This window comes from Lepisosteus platostomus, chromosome 18 (assembly GCF_059453375.1).
Source record: "Lepisosteus platostomus isolate fLepPlt1 chromosome 18, fLepPlt1.hap1, whole genome shotgun sequence".
Taxonomy (NCBI): domain Eukaryota; kingdom Metazoa; phylum Chordata; class Actinopteri; order Semionotiformes; family Lepisosteidae; genus Lepisosteus; species Lepisosteus platostomus.
The window spans coordinates 760,796-775,325 of record NC_142628.1 but is presented as its reverse complement, the minus strand read 5'-3'; positions in this window follow the sequence as shown (position 1 = coordinate 775,325).

Here is a 14,530-nt window from a genome sequence, read left to right as displayed (position 1 = left end):
AGAACAAGTCGTCAGTAAATAAAACACTCCATCACTCTCCCTGACACCACCTCTGATATACTGTAAAATGGTAAGTCTGATTCTCTCTGTCACCATGTTGCTAGTGAACAACCTCTGAGCATTAAGATCAATTTCATTCAAATGGCAACCTATGGTCACTCTGCTCAAATGTGGGTTATTTCTTCCTGGAATGTCTGAAAACAATTATGCAGATTATGCAAAGAGTTTAGATGGATTTGATGGTCCTTGACCAGTGTGGTGACCCTTTGTCTTCAAGGATGTGGCCTGTCCATTACAGAGCTGGTTTCCCTGCTGGACTAATCTGCTGATTGTTAAAGCAGAACATCTTATTCTCCTGACAACCTCGATCACAGGCAGGCTGCCTTCAATTATGTTGAGAGCAACCAGGCAGTTGTCCTTACTGAAGAAAGGCTGGTCATATCTTTCGCTGTTTTCTTGCTTTAATTAAATTCAGGTTTTTTTCAATGGCTATTTATAGCGATTCTTAATCATTTAACTTCAGCAAATCCGAATCAACTCAGATACGAAACACAGAGCACCTGGCATTATATGAAATTGTGTGACTTGAACTCAGGAGTTTGTTATCCCATGCAGCAATACTACACAAACAATCAGCACGCATATTCACAACACAAATGGCATTGTATATATGGCCATGAGCTAGTGATATAAAACTTAGACTGTTTCATTGTGCATCAGAATACAATTCCCAAGGCAATTGAAATAAATGTCATCAAGCTAGAAGGGGTCGACAATTATGACTTTTTGGGTCAATTGCTGTCAACTGAATGCCAGATGTTCAAAATAAACTGAAGAGCCGATAGGGGCTAATAAGATTATGTACGATACTAAAAGAAAAATTGCCTTAGTCCTTGAAAAGAAAAAGTCATCAAATGACATGCTGCCTGGGCTAATTTTAAGGGTGGAAATCTGGGACCCTGAATACAGAATTGATTTTTAAAAAATTAATCAAAGAAGCAAGGGAATATGAAGTCAATGGAATCATGGCTATGCAGGCGAAGAAACAAAGCAAGGTAAAGAAATTAAAGTGGCTTGTGGTCAGATACATCACAGGAACAATGGACCACTCGTGGATGAAGGGATTCCCAAGAGACACAATCTCAGTGATGGCAAGCGGAGGACGAGATGAGATCAAGAGGTTTCTTCAGGAAAGCCCAGGACACAAGTGTGGCAACATCTTGGAAAGGATTTCATACAACTGTGTGTATGCCAGTCTTGATGGCGATGATGGTTGAGCCTAAAGAAAAAGAGCTATGGAGTGTCATTAAAAGGGGATTAAATCTGATTATTCCAGTGATTATTTACAAATGGAAAGAAGTGAAAAATTAAATAAGAACAGTGGTGATTTTAACGCAGTGTTTGGGTTAACTGGTGAGTTTTTAAGCCTATCAAAAGTTATTTGACGTAATAATGAGGCAGAATGCACTTTAAAGATCTCTGCATGTAGCTCTGTGTTTTTATTTTTTATCAATATATTTTTTTTGTTTATTCTTATACCAGCAACAGAAATGCTGCCGGCAATATAGGATTAAAGTGACATTAAAAGTGTTGATTAGGAAAAAAACTGTACAGTTTTAAAGTGTGTTGACTATGCGGTCTTTTTAAAAAACATTGGATTCAATATGAGGTAGCAAAACATGGGCTGTGGTAGTGAATTGCACTTGGGCTGGCATCAAAATCCCACTATTATAGTTCTCAAATGGATGATATACAGACTGGGGCACATCTGATATCGTTTATGAAAACCTGTGAAGACCACACACATGGACAAGCCTTGCTCTTTGCTATGGAATGAGTTTTTAACAAAGTACCTATAAAATAATATATTGTAAAATAAATCACACCACACATTGAAAAAACTAACAATGTGCCACAAATGTATTGCATAATTACTCCATAATTGTGAAAAAGACTCCCATATCTAATTTACGGTCACACTGGTTTAAATTTGTGTTGTTTCTGGTTAGCATCTGAATGTTTTAGTACAAAAGATGCAGTTTGCCCTGCCTACAGCCCAATGTAAATAACTGAACCAAAATCATTTTAATCTCGCTAAAAGCAAGTAGTGAGAAAATGCCAGCAGCAGTATCACCCAGAACCTCACAACTAGCAACCCACTGAAGCAGTGTCAGAAAGGCCAGTAGGGGGCACTCACCCTGTGGTCTGTGTGGATCCTAATGACCTAATGTAGTGACAGGGACACTATACTGTAAAAAGCTGCCATCCTTCATTTGAGACATAGGTGTCCTGACCAAACATCCACCTGACCTAATACTCCCCGTCTGAACAGGCTTCATCACTCGGCTCTCCTCCCCACTGAGAGCTGGTGTGTGGGGAGCGGACTGGTGCACCACTGGTGGGGGTGGAAGGGATCCACATGACCTGTAAAGCGCTTTCAGTGTAAGCAATTATTATTGTGGTATAGTGCACGTATCATTATTGTTATCATTATTATGAATAATAATAATAATAAAAAGAATAACAATAACTCAAAAAGCTAAACTATAGTATACAAAGAAATGTGAAACACACAAGTCTATTCAAGCAAGTTGTAGAGCTATTTAGGGAAGTTATAACATCAGAGCTAGTGTTAATTTTTAGGGAACTCAAAACTTTTTGGCTGCAGTATTGCCAGTAATAATTGCTATAATATCCAATTAATTTCCTTTTGTCCTTTGCTTGACCTAATGTCCAGCCATACTGTTATAAACTCCAAAGTTTATAAAAGCAAGTCTGCCAACTCTTATAATTGTCTTTCCTGTCAAAGTAGCATATTGAAGAGCTTTAGCCAGAGAGTGACAAATGGGCACCATGCTGGGCACAGCCTTCCAAACTTTCTGGCCATGACAGAAATTTCACCTCAGCTGAAATTTCTCAGATCACAAAAATTCTATAGGACCTTTTGTAGCACCACCTGATTTTTAAATTTTACTGAGGAACGGATTTCTTCAGGAATCCACTAGGCGGTGGCATTGTAATAAATCGCCAGCCTCCAGTGACTCTTCATCAGACAGTTTGTGAACCTGAAATAATCCACTCACACACTTTCTCTGATAGGTGGTAATTATTAGACCCTCCTATGTATAGTAAAAGGGTGCCTATAGTCTCAAAGAGCAGATGGCGTCCCGCTCTGTCCTCTGTAGGGATTTGCAGCCTACATTCCTTTAGTGTCTCCTGACAGATAACTGAGTTATACAGCACACGACCATCTGGTGTATGACACATCCTGTGTGCCCCACACAATGGCCCATCCAACCTCCTCAGGAGAGGGGTTGGTTTCCAAGGAAACTGCAGCATGTGCAACTTCAGGCCTTATTGAGGCCTAGGCCTCCTCACATTTTCCTTTTCTTCCCCGCTCTATTGTTGTCACTGGGTCCTTTGCAGCTTGGTTACTCAGATGCTGACAACATCCGTGAGCATTTTGTCCTCGGCCCAGTGATCATTGTCTACAAATTTTGTTCCCTTCTTTGTCATTTCAATGTCCAGTCGTAGGCCCGAGCATCTGCGCTGAAGTGAAGGAGGGTACCAGGCCCTAGCTTGTAATCCTTCCCTTTGCTTGCTCAAGACGTGCTTGAGGGGATGTGTTGAATGATCTGGCTCTGGTAGACCCACCACTATTTTTCAGGCCGTTTTTCTCTTAGTTGTGCTTTTAATGCCACAACCAACCCCCACCACTTGCATTACACTGGAACAAACTCCAGGAATTCCTTTTGGTCTGCGACTTCCTCATTGTAAGACAAAGAAAACCCTTTAGGCCACAACAAGGAACAAGGAAGAAAAAGATGTTATTCCATTTTTCTTTCTTTTTTATTTTGACCATTCTCGGGCTCCAGGCCTTATATGGCCTGTGTTCTGAAAGATGTTACTAATCCACCAGAAGAAAAGACCAGGTTAAGCAAGAATTGTGATGCAATGAGTCTGTAGGCAACTGCCACAAATTAGGCCTGGCTGACAGGCCATACAGAGCTTTCATATTATGCAGATCCAGAGCACAGCACCAATAGATTAAGGGTCTATATCACAAAGGTGGAGATTAATAGCTTTTCTGGTGCCCTCAGGCTAGCTTTCTATAAATCTATTATGACCTAGTTTCCCTAGTCTGTATCATTTCTAATCCATTACAGCATATGGTTTGGTTTAACTTTACTGCACTAAAAAAAACTTCCAAAAAATATTTTTTGTTCGGCTCTTTCAAGTGCAGTCTTTTATGGTCAGTGATTAAAGGAAGTATCCTTTTATTATTCTGTGTACACTGCAATCAGGTTGTGTGGTTAAATTATATTTCAGATTTTGTATTTTTGCGTTGCAGTCGTCTTAGGTTTTTAATAAACTTGAAGAGAGAATCTAGTAGCAATAGAAATTTTTCTTGAAAGAAAAACAATCCAGTGATTAAGATACGCTGATTCTTACATGAAATTTCAATATATAAATGATCGACCTTTTGAAACCTTTTGAAACAGCCATTACTAATTCCAAATATGTCAGCTTCTTGACTATAAAATACATATTTATTCATTCAAAGCATTCCGTTTATAATGTCTGATAATTTATAAGTTTAATTTATGCATAGTCTTTTCTTAAATAGTTCATTTGATCTTTTTTTACATTTTCACCAGGCATGGGTTTTTTTTTCAGTGTCTGAGCACTTTTCAAAAAAGTTGCAACATATCAAGGTTACTTTTCGCCTTCTGCTTCATGTGGCACCACTAAAAGTACCGTGGTGAGCAATAAAAAAGAAGACAAAAGGAGAGTGTATTGACATTTGTCAATGAGACATTAAAACCGTTCAGCTGATACTCCAGGGGTGCCTTTGGTATGTGCCCACAAATAAATTATGGTCCTTTGTGTTCATTTAAAAAGCCAGAATTGCACTCTCTTTAATCAGCTCTGTAAAGGAAATCTGAAACCCAGATGCCATTAATCCAAGCCAATGAACCTAAAGAGATGTATCCATCCCTGAAGGAAGACTTTGAGACTATTCTGGGCAAAGTTTTATGGGCTAAATTATGGAAAGCAAAAAAACCCATTATTTTAAAGGAACAGGAGATTAAGACAAAGAGAAATCAGAAGTGCGTAGTTTGTGGATATCTTTAAGACACAATAAGATGCAAATCCTAGGCTAAAGCTAAACCATTTATTCATTGGCTCTTTGGCATTGTTTCTTAAATGTGTCATTCCTATTAAAGTGACTGTTTGTTCATGTGTGAGGCTGAGAAATTACTGAGAAAACTTAAATACTAACTTATCTTTAATGGTTCAAATTAAACATAAAATACACCGTGGCTCTAATAATACAAAGATTTTACTTATGTTAAATAGAAAATATGTTCTATTTAAAAAATGTTGGCTGCTAAATAAAAAGGGCATTTTTTCTTTTATTTTGTTTTCTTTGGTGTGACTGTAATCAACAGCAGTAAGGGAGTGACAAACAGATTAATAGTGACTTTTTTAAGAGAATGACCAACATTAAATTTTAGTGCCTAGGATTTGACAGCAAATAAACTGATATACAGATCATTTCTATTGGGTAGTAAGAAGACAGACCTTTTTCATTCCTCATCTACAGCTCTCCTGAGTCCTGTAGTTAGGAGGAGACACAAAAACCGAACCCTTTGTTCTGTCACAAAATCCATGTGGTGCTATCATGATGAACTACACTGCTTTAAAAAACAACTGAACAGTTTGGTGAACAGGGTTTTTAAAATGCCAGACACTGCTTGATGGAGTTTCTGAATAGTTCTTCTTTAATAAAAAGAGCGAGGGGGGGAGAGGGGGCTGAACATTCGGGGCCTTCTGTCATTTTAAATTGTTAATGCCAAAAAATGTCGCCCCAGGGGCTCAAGGATGGGCCCATCTGGTGAAGACAACAGGGAGCAGCCGCAGCACATATTAGCAAAACTAAAAAAAAAGGTTGTTCTTCCCAGTTTTCCACTCTTCAGCCCTCTCGCCCTTGTGCCTTGTTTTACATTACTGCACTTTTTGTTGTTGTGCTGCATGATTTTTAAGACTTTCCAAATTATACATCCTCAGTTTCAGTTTTCTGAAGTGTGGGCAGCCTCTGGCAAGGAGGGCAATAATTGTCTCCCAGTTTTTAAGATATTATACAGACATTGCAGCTGGATAACGCCAGCAAACATCAAAACACACCCGCAGGTTGGCTTGACCAATTCTACCTGACCCACTGGCAACAGTCATCAGAAAATGTAGCTAAAATGACAGCTGGAGGTAAACAGTGCCCTGTCAGAAAAGTATTTTCACAAATCAACATTTATGTGTGTTACATTAGAAAAATATTGTGTCCTAAGTTATAATTTTAAAAGGATTTATAAACTTGCAAGGGCATGAACCTCCAGTACAACAGTCAGTTGCATCTGTGCTGAAAGATATCACTGGAGTTTCCACACAGGAGCTCATTTGCTGGCAGAGTAAGACTTTGTGGGACACAGCACAGCTCTCAGGTATACACAAGTGTAGATGTAGTCTTAAATGAATTAAGTAAAACATTGTGATGGGTTCAGTTCTGGACCTGGGGTACTATCTGTGTGGAGTTTGTATTTGAAAGATGTATTGGTAGGTTAATTGGCCCTGTGTGTGTGTGTGTGTGTGTGTGTGTGTGTGTGTGTGTGTGTGTGTGTGTGTGTGTGTGTGTGTGTGTCCTGCAATGGACTGGTGTCCTGTCCAGGTTGTGTGTGTGCCCTTACCAAAAGGAAATGTCTGAGATGAAGTAAAAGCATTATAATAAAGATAATCAACCAGCACCATGACCAAAATGAAATTATTGTGTACTGGATTATTATGCAGTTTATCACTCACATGGATTGTGGTTTTATTAAATATCGTCAGTGCAGAAAAGCAGGTCATGCTAAGGCCACCATACTGACAAGTAACCCATTCATAGATACCCAAACAGAACAGTATAAACATCAGACTGAAACACCAGGTGTACAGCTCTAGACTCCTCATGTGCTACTGAAAAAAGCCCAAGATAAACCTCAGGCAGCATAAACACAGACTTTACACTATTTAAGGGCAGGGAAGTTCATTACATGATGCTGGAAAACTTCTGAGAAATGTGTGGAACAGGGCATGATATAGAGGTGGAAATCCGAAGCACAGGGGAGGCGATTGTAAGAGCAGCACAGGTGGGAGTCAGCTGGTGAAGGAACACAGAGTCAGCTACACAAAGCCAGTCTGAAAGACATGCCCTTCTCTTTCCATTATGACCCAACACAATAAAGCATATAGAAATATCCATCCCTTTCCTGACCACTTCTTCCAATTCAAAGCTGCCTGTGAGCCAGAGCCAGTCCCAGCAAGCAACAGGCACAAGGTACAGACTGTACAAGACACCAGTCCATCGCAGGGCACACGCATGCACACACTCACACTGGGGTCAGTTTTCCCAGAAGCCAATTCACCTGCCAGTATGTCTTTGGAGAAATGGAGAAGAACTGCTATAGTGACCACTTCACCCAGTACAAAACAATCTTAAACTAATCTAGAAAAATGTTCTTTCAAAATACATGCACATGTCTATCTTGGTTTATATGTTTATATCCCAGAGCATATTGTATAGAGCTAGAATGTTTGAAACTAAATCACTCATGTCCTCTAGCTTCTTTGTGAACCTTTAGCCAAGAAGGTGATGTCCCTCTGGTTAGAACGCAGGACCATTGTGAGAAGTGTATCAGGGCTGTTATTACAGGCTTCCCATGATCTGATATTGAACAACATATAAAAGGGAGACAGTGGCTGCAACTCTTCTTCCAACACCAGGGCAATAAAAAGAGAGACACTGTGAGACTGTTTGTTGTCCTGTCTCCCTGACTGATACCTGTATCCAAGGCCACTTGTACTCAGAACGATTAGGTTACTGAAGTCTAAACATTAACAGAAAAAGATCACAGAGTTAATACTAATGCAAAATTGTTAAATATTTTAGAACTCATCGTTACATTCCCTCGAAGCTGAGGTGTTTATAATTGTCTTCAATGGTCAGTACTTATTGACGAAAATTAGATTTGCGTTTTTTGGCAGAGCATCTTGGCATTGGTAACACAACAGGCGGAAACGTGGAGTTCTCATGCTAAGATTCGTAATTTAATCCTAAATACTAAGATTAAAAATTCCTAACGGCAAAAATAATTGACTGATTTTTAGATATATTTGCATGACACTCTTTTGCAACGGACTGTCGGCCTGCTCACCGATTTGCCTCTTGTGAAAGTAACCAGGCGAGGTGAAGGTGGAGACTCGGGACTCCCGATCGGAGAGAGCTGGTTTAAAATCTGACGTAAGAAGTTGCTGTTGTACTCTTGAGTTAGTTACTTCGCACAAATTGCCCCAGGAAATTAATATTAATATTTATCTAATCGACTTAAATATGCATACTCATTTTAAAAAGCTAAACGGACTCACCCGGGATTTCAACCCGCAACCTTCCAGAGTTGGGACCCTAACCTATCCGACGCCATTGCCTCTGCTGTATAAATGAATACTCTCCAATTCTTCTTTGTAAATAGGAATTTGTTCCCAATTTACTTATCTATTTTAAGTAAAGGATCGATATTTCGAAATAGCTCGTGGCGCCACCGAGAGATATAGATTCATCCCTCTCTGAGGGCAACACGGACAAGCCTATCGCTCAGACAGAAACTCTCCTTTTGTAACAATAGGTGTTAACATGTCCTCTCTGGTCTCCAGTAACCCGCACCCAGCCTGCTGCACCTAGTTCGTCCAACATGTTTTGAGTGAATTGCTGTAACCTGTTTTCCCATTTTATTCCAGTTATTTCACTATACTATCACAAAAAACTGATAAAGGGAAATGAAGCAACATTTGTTTTTATATTCAATTTCCTTTTTTAAAATAACTTTCTATCATGTTAGAAAATCTTAATCCACGTAACAGAAGCTACCGTATGGCTTTATTAAAACAGGCTTTGGAATTAATATTTTTAATTACGGACCCGTATTATTGAGAGGCTGCCGCATATACATTATTAACGAATGCTTTTACCATATACAATTCTTGTGTTTTTCTACAAACGTGTGTTAAATTCTTTGTTGAAAACGAAATGATAAATCATTATATTGTCCTTCGAGCATAATAGTCGTTATTACTTTTTTGCATAAAGCAGTTTAAATTAATAAATAAAATAAATATATGCACTAAAAAAACTCATCGCGTATTTCTCTATAATGTTTTAAATTAAATTAAGAGCGCTTAAACGTTTGACGCTGCTCTCAATATGTTATCCTCTGAGAAATGCATTTTTCAGTTCAGCACAAACCTTTTCAGGATATTAAATTCCTTTCTGAGCGGCGTCGACAATGTAATAATTTCATGGAGACCCACGATTAAGTTTTTTTTTATTTAAAACTGTTGTATGTGCCGTCTGTTTGTGGTTGAAGTGTGGAACTCCATGTTCTTCATTGTATTTCTAGTTTAGACACTGTCAACCTAATCGCGCAGCGGTAAGCCTCTGTAGCTCTTGTGCCGGCGGCTGTGGTTTGCGCTGGACGCTGGCGCTATATGGAGCAGCGCTCGCATGACTGAGGCAGCCAAGCCTGCAGAGAACGGACACCCTGCCCGACCGATCCATCACTTGAGATGACAATTTGGGCTAGGCGGGAAAACCCGGTAAATGTCCTTTGTAATGGGTATGTAGTTTGCCCTTCCTTTAAAAACATGTTGTTTCCTGCTCTTCCAAGGTTTTTTTTAACTGCTCCGCGAGGGTCTGTAATTGGGTCGAGCATTTAACTCTCATGAGTTTTTCCCCCTCTTAAAACACTGTCATTTAATTCTAAGTTTTACAACGTAGCTGTCCTTTTTGCGAAAAATACAGAATGTGAGTTACTGCTTCTAATATGTATTTCTGTTTTGCAGTTACACGCGAAAGAAGGGGCTTACACGAGGGGAATTGCATATATATATGAGAGCCCAAGTCAAGCTGTTTGGCTGTGAAGAAACAATTTGGATGTGAAAGCCCGTGTCTGTACTTTCAAATGCCTCTGTCCCTTTAGGCCCGACCTGTAGGCCAATTGCACCTCTTTCCATCTGTAACTGTTTCCAGTATAAAAACAAAGCAGAAAGAATAGTGGAGGAAATCTGAGAGAAAGTCCGAGTGTCTGCACTCTTTCTCCAGCCTGTGTGTTGAGCCCCTGACAAAGTCTAAACCCGCTCTCCTCGACGCCTTTGATGAGCCAAGTGAATGGAAGGTGTTTGTGTTTAAAAAGTGATCAGGGCCCCCAGCCGAGCTCACAGCTCTGGAAAACAACAGGACGAAAAGAACAAGCGCAGGGCCGCCACGAGTCCCCTGTCAGTCAGCCTTCTGCCTGGCTGCTCCCATTGAGAGCCGCCGCACTGCCGCGCGGGGGCGCGAAGCCGGCGCGCACCTGGGAGCGGGAAACCCCTCGCGCTGCGTCGCGATGCACACCTGTGTCACGCGCCGGATCCCGCCCCGCCGTCCAGTTGGTTGAATAGGAGCTTAAAGCAGCCCAAGCATAGAAGGCAAGTGTTTCCCCAAACACTGCTTTACTGTTTTAGAAGAACTTCACAGGTTTTTAAAGTGCCGAATGAAAATCCGAATCCTGGGTTATTTAAACAAAAATACACCAATTATGTGAATGCTGCCTGAAAGTTTACCTGACAATTATTTTCTAGTGTTATTACTGTTTATTTGTAGGGAAATGGGACATTGTAACACATGGCCTGATTGTCTGGGACTAAATAAATGTATCCTACCACATAGTAAATAAAGTAGCCTACCACATAACTGAAAAATTCAAAGTTAAATACCTGAGAATTACATAGATTACATCATTGAGATAATTAAACATAGCTTGTTCGGTAATATGTATTTTGTCAACACTCAGAGAAAAAAAATCTATCCGCAAAAAAAATAATCTATCAGCAAAAATAAAATGCTTAAGAATTAATTTTGTATCTTTTTTGCTTTTAGTAAAACTGAAATGTGTAACGCTATTTTATTTGCGAATCAGTGTTTGAGGACTTCTTTTCAAAATAAAACAAGGACAAGGTCTGTGCGGGTGGTAGCTGGAGGTACAGGATAGATCTGTGTTATGCAATCCTTATTTTTGTGTGCTCTATTGTGCCGAATGAGAATATATTAGTTTACTTTCACTAGGACTCAGGATCGTATGGGATTCAATTCTCATTAATCTAAGGTCGTGAACGTTTTTTTAAGCAACCTGTCGTACATATTATTTGTAATAGATTTTGAATCTTAACGATATCTTTTCTTTCCTTTTCAACGAACAGCATGGAAATACGAAGCTAAACGAAATTAAATTTGGCTCCGATTGTGATGGCATTTTCGGAATAAATTAACTGCTGTAACTTCCGATGAATTTCACATTCGATAAGGGAGTCAGGATTATGAGAAACAGTGTTAAACACAACTGATAATGACCGAACTGGAAACTTGCGGATCTGTCTTCGCTAAATAGGTTGTTGCTGTGACGCATGCGCATACAAGGCTCTCTTGAGCAAGTCGTATTTTATTCTGGTTCTTCCCTGTCAACAACGAACAACTGAGCGAGGTTAATTCCACACTGAATAGTCAAAACAAAGGAAAAATCTCCAAAGCGATTTTTTAGTTTCACGATCTGCTGTTGTTTGTAACCGTCTTACCGTATGATGAGCAAAAATAACTCTACAAAGTCTAAGTTCTTTTAGTTCTTGAAAATAAGGATTATGTTTTTCCTGAAATCCTACGTGTAACCGATATCCCACATTCATTTTATACCAACTTCAATAATTCGTTTGGAAACAACACTTTAAATGTAGGTCCATGAATTGGAGTTTTTCTTCCTGGTAAAACGTTTAAATACATTATTCAATAAATACAAAAACAGGTGGGCAAACTTTCTGGTTGTATTGCGTAGCCTCTTTAACCATGTTTCTTGTTTGTTTTGATACAGTAACGTTCTTGCACAACTGAGAGAGGTGTTCGTTTGTATGAGTGTCTGAATCAGAAACATGCAAGGAAAGTAATTCACACCTTATGCTTGTAATTGTTTTATGAATAAATACTGTTGTAGTTACTTCTGCTGCAGCTACTACAAATACTAATACTACTCTACCAATAGCAACAAATAATAACAACAGCAATATTTTAATTGTTATATATCTAATCTATTTAATAATAACGTGATCGTTTTTGCCACAGATTAACAGAGTTTCCTAAGACATTAGAAGGAGTTTGTGAGTCAAAATGAAAAGGGAAACTTCTACAGACTTGCCGGTTGCCGGTTTTACTGTTTTCTTCTCGACTAACATCTTTAAAGAGAACAGAATTGTTTCCTCATCTGATCAAATAGCGTCTTAGTTGCTTTATTTCAAAGACGAGTCGTTCCCACGAGAGTTGCATGCTAATTTTGTTTTTTCACTAGACTCAGCAAATGCATCTATAGGCCCACAGACTAAATCTGCACGTTGTTAGAAAGATGACGAGCGGCTATTTCCAAAATTAGCCGACGGCTGATCCAGGCGTGGAGTAACCCGTTGATTGTCACGGTAAAGGCAGACGGTTTTGATTGGCTAGAAAAAAAAAGTTGAAAATGCTGCGAGTTTTGTGGGGAGGAGATGCCCAGGGGTCCGGGAGCTTTAATTTGGTGACAAAGCCTCATTTGCAGATCAATGAGACGGCACACTCGCCTCGCCTCTCTTTCTAACTCCGCTTTTGTCACCCATCGTCTGCTCCTACTGCCAGATGGCCATGGAAAATGCTAATTCCCTTTAGCTGCAATTTTTTTTCTTTTTATATTTAATTGCAGTCTTTGCAGATGGGAGGTGTGGAGTGTGCGCTTTATTTAAATAGGATTTGCTTTTTTTTTGTTTCCAGGCACGTTGCTTACAACGTGGACGAGTTAAATACACTGCGCTTAGCATCTGACGGGAAAGTTTGCAGATTTAAATCCCTGTCAGTTCCTGCGGAAACAGTCACACGTAGATTGTGGGGTGTGACAAGGAGAGAAAATTATAACTGTGTACTTAGATTTCATTTTTAACAGTAAACTATGTTTTAAAAATAAACAGCTATCACTCAAATATAGTTTCAACTCACATAGTATATAACCACGGAAATGCTCTTCACAAAACGTGCAACTATAAATAGGCCTAACATCACTAACTAGTATACAATTGTGTCTTTAACAATGTGTCTGAACAATTGGTTTTAAAATGAATGCATGATCTTTAGTACTGAACATCATAACACGTAATCCGATGGTTGGAGTTTTTGTCAAAGCAAATTCTGGGAATTTGTTTCCAGAGACATTCCTTGCAAATGCAGTCTTCTGGCCCATCAACCTATTGCTACTGATACGACTTGTTACAGTAAACGTGGGATGAGGTCTAACTGAACAGTGATTTTACAGTCGGTATTCTCCGATGCACGTCTTCGACAGACCGAGAAATGCCGAAGTCCCGGAAAGGGACCAGCGCAGGGCTCGGCGACACGGCGAGTGACGGAATCCTCGCGCCCCCAGACGCACCGGGCCAGCTGATGGACACGGGTCACATGCGGGTCACATGACCTCTCTCGGAAAGCGGACACACGGACCTCTCGCTGTTTCTAGATGACATGGTGCGTCACTCTGCTGCACACTTCAACATGTGTTTTCACTGAAGGCAGTGACCGAGGAATGAAAGAGACTGAACAGTTGGATTTGAGATGGGTCCAAGAGATAGGATGACAAAGTCGTGTAGTATGTACACATTTTTCTATCAAACTACGTGATTATAAAGTGTTATTAACACTTGTTTTTTTTTACGTGTATAAAACCATAAAAGATTCCAAAGGTCCCCATGTATTTATCGTATTCGGTTAAAGAGTCTTAAGTCTTACATGTTTAAAAAAACATGACGTTAAAAAGAAAAACTCTCAGAATGTATTTTCCGCGCATGATCTTAATGTTTTATTTACACTCTAGATTAAATACCCCATGCATTTTAATACAATTCAAATTTTTTTTTTTTATTTTAGAATGTTGTTTGATACAGACTTAACGTCACCCTATAGTCGTTAAGTTGGAGAACTATCGGGAAAACTTTGCTAAATAAAAACACACAGAAATTACTCCACTATTTGAAATACTGATAATTATGGTTCTATTGTTTACAAATACAAGCAGAAAAGCTCTGTGAGTGAGCGATTTTAGGATTTTCCCAATATAACGTTTTATTGCTGCTGCGGGGCTTGGTCTGTGGAGACTGGACGGACAATTGTTTTCACTTTACCAGCTGCCTGTACCGATACAAATAGACCGAAATGTACTTAACAGCGTTCCATGCACAGGATAAAGTTTTTAAGATAAAGTATTCAGTAAGAAATCTAGCAGCGCAGTGATACATTCTCCAGCTCTGCCCGCGATAAGGGGCTTTACATTTCTTCCACCATGGGATGTTGCTTTAATGTTCCCTAACTACATAAGCAGCCGAACTGAGCAACAGGCAGATTTAT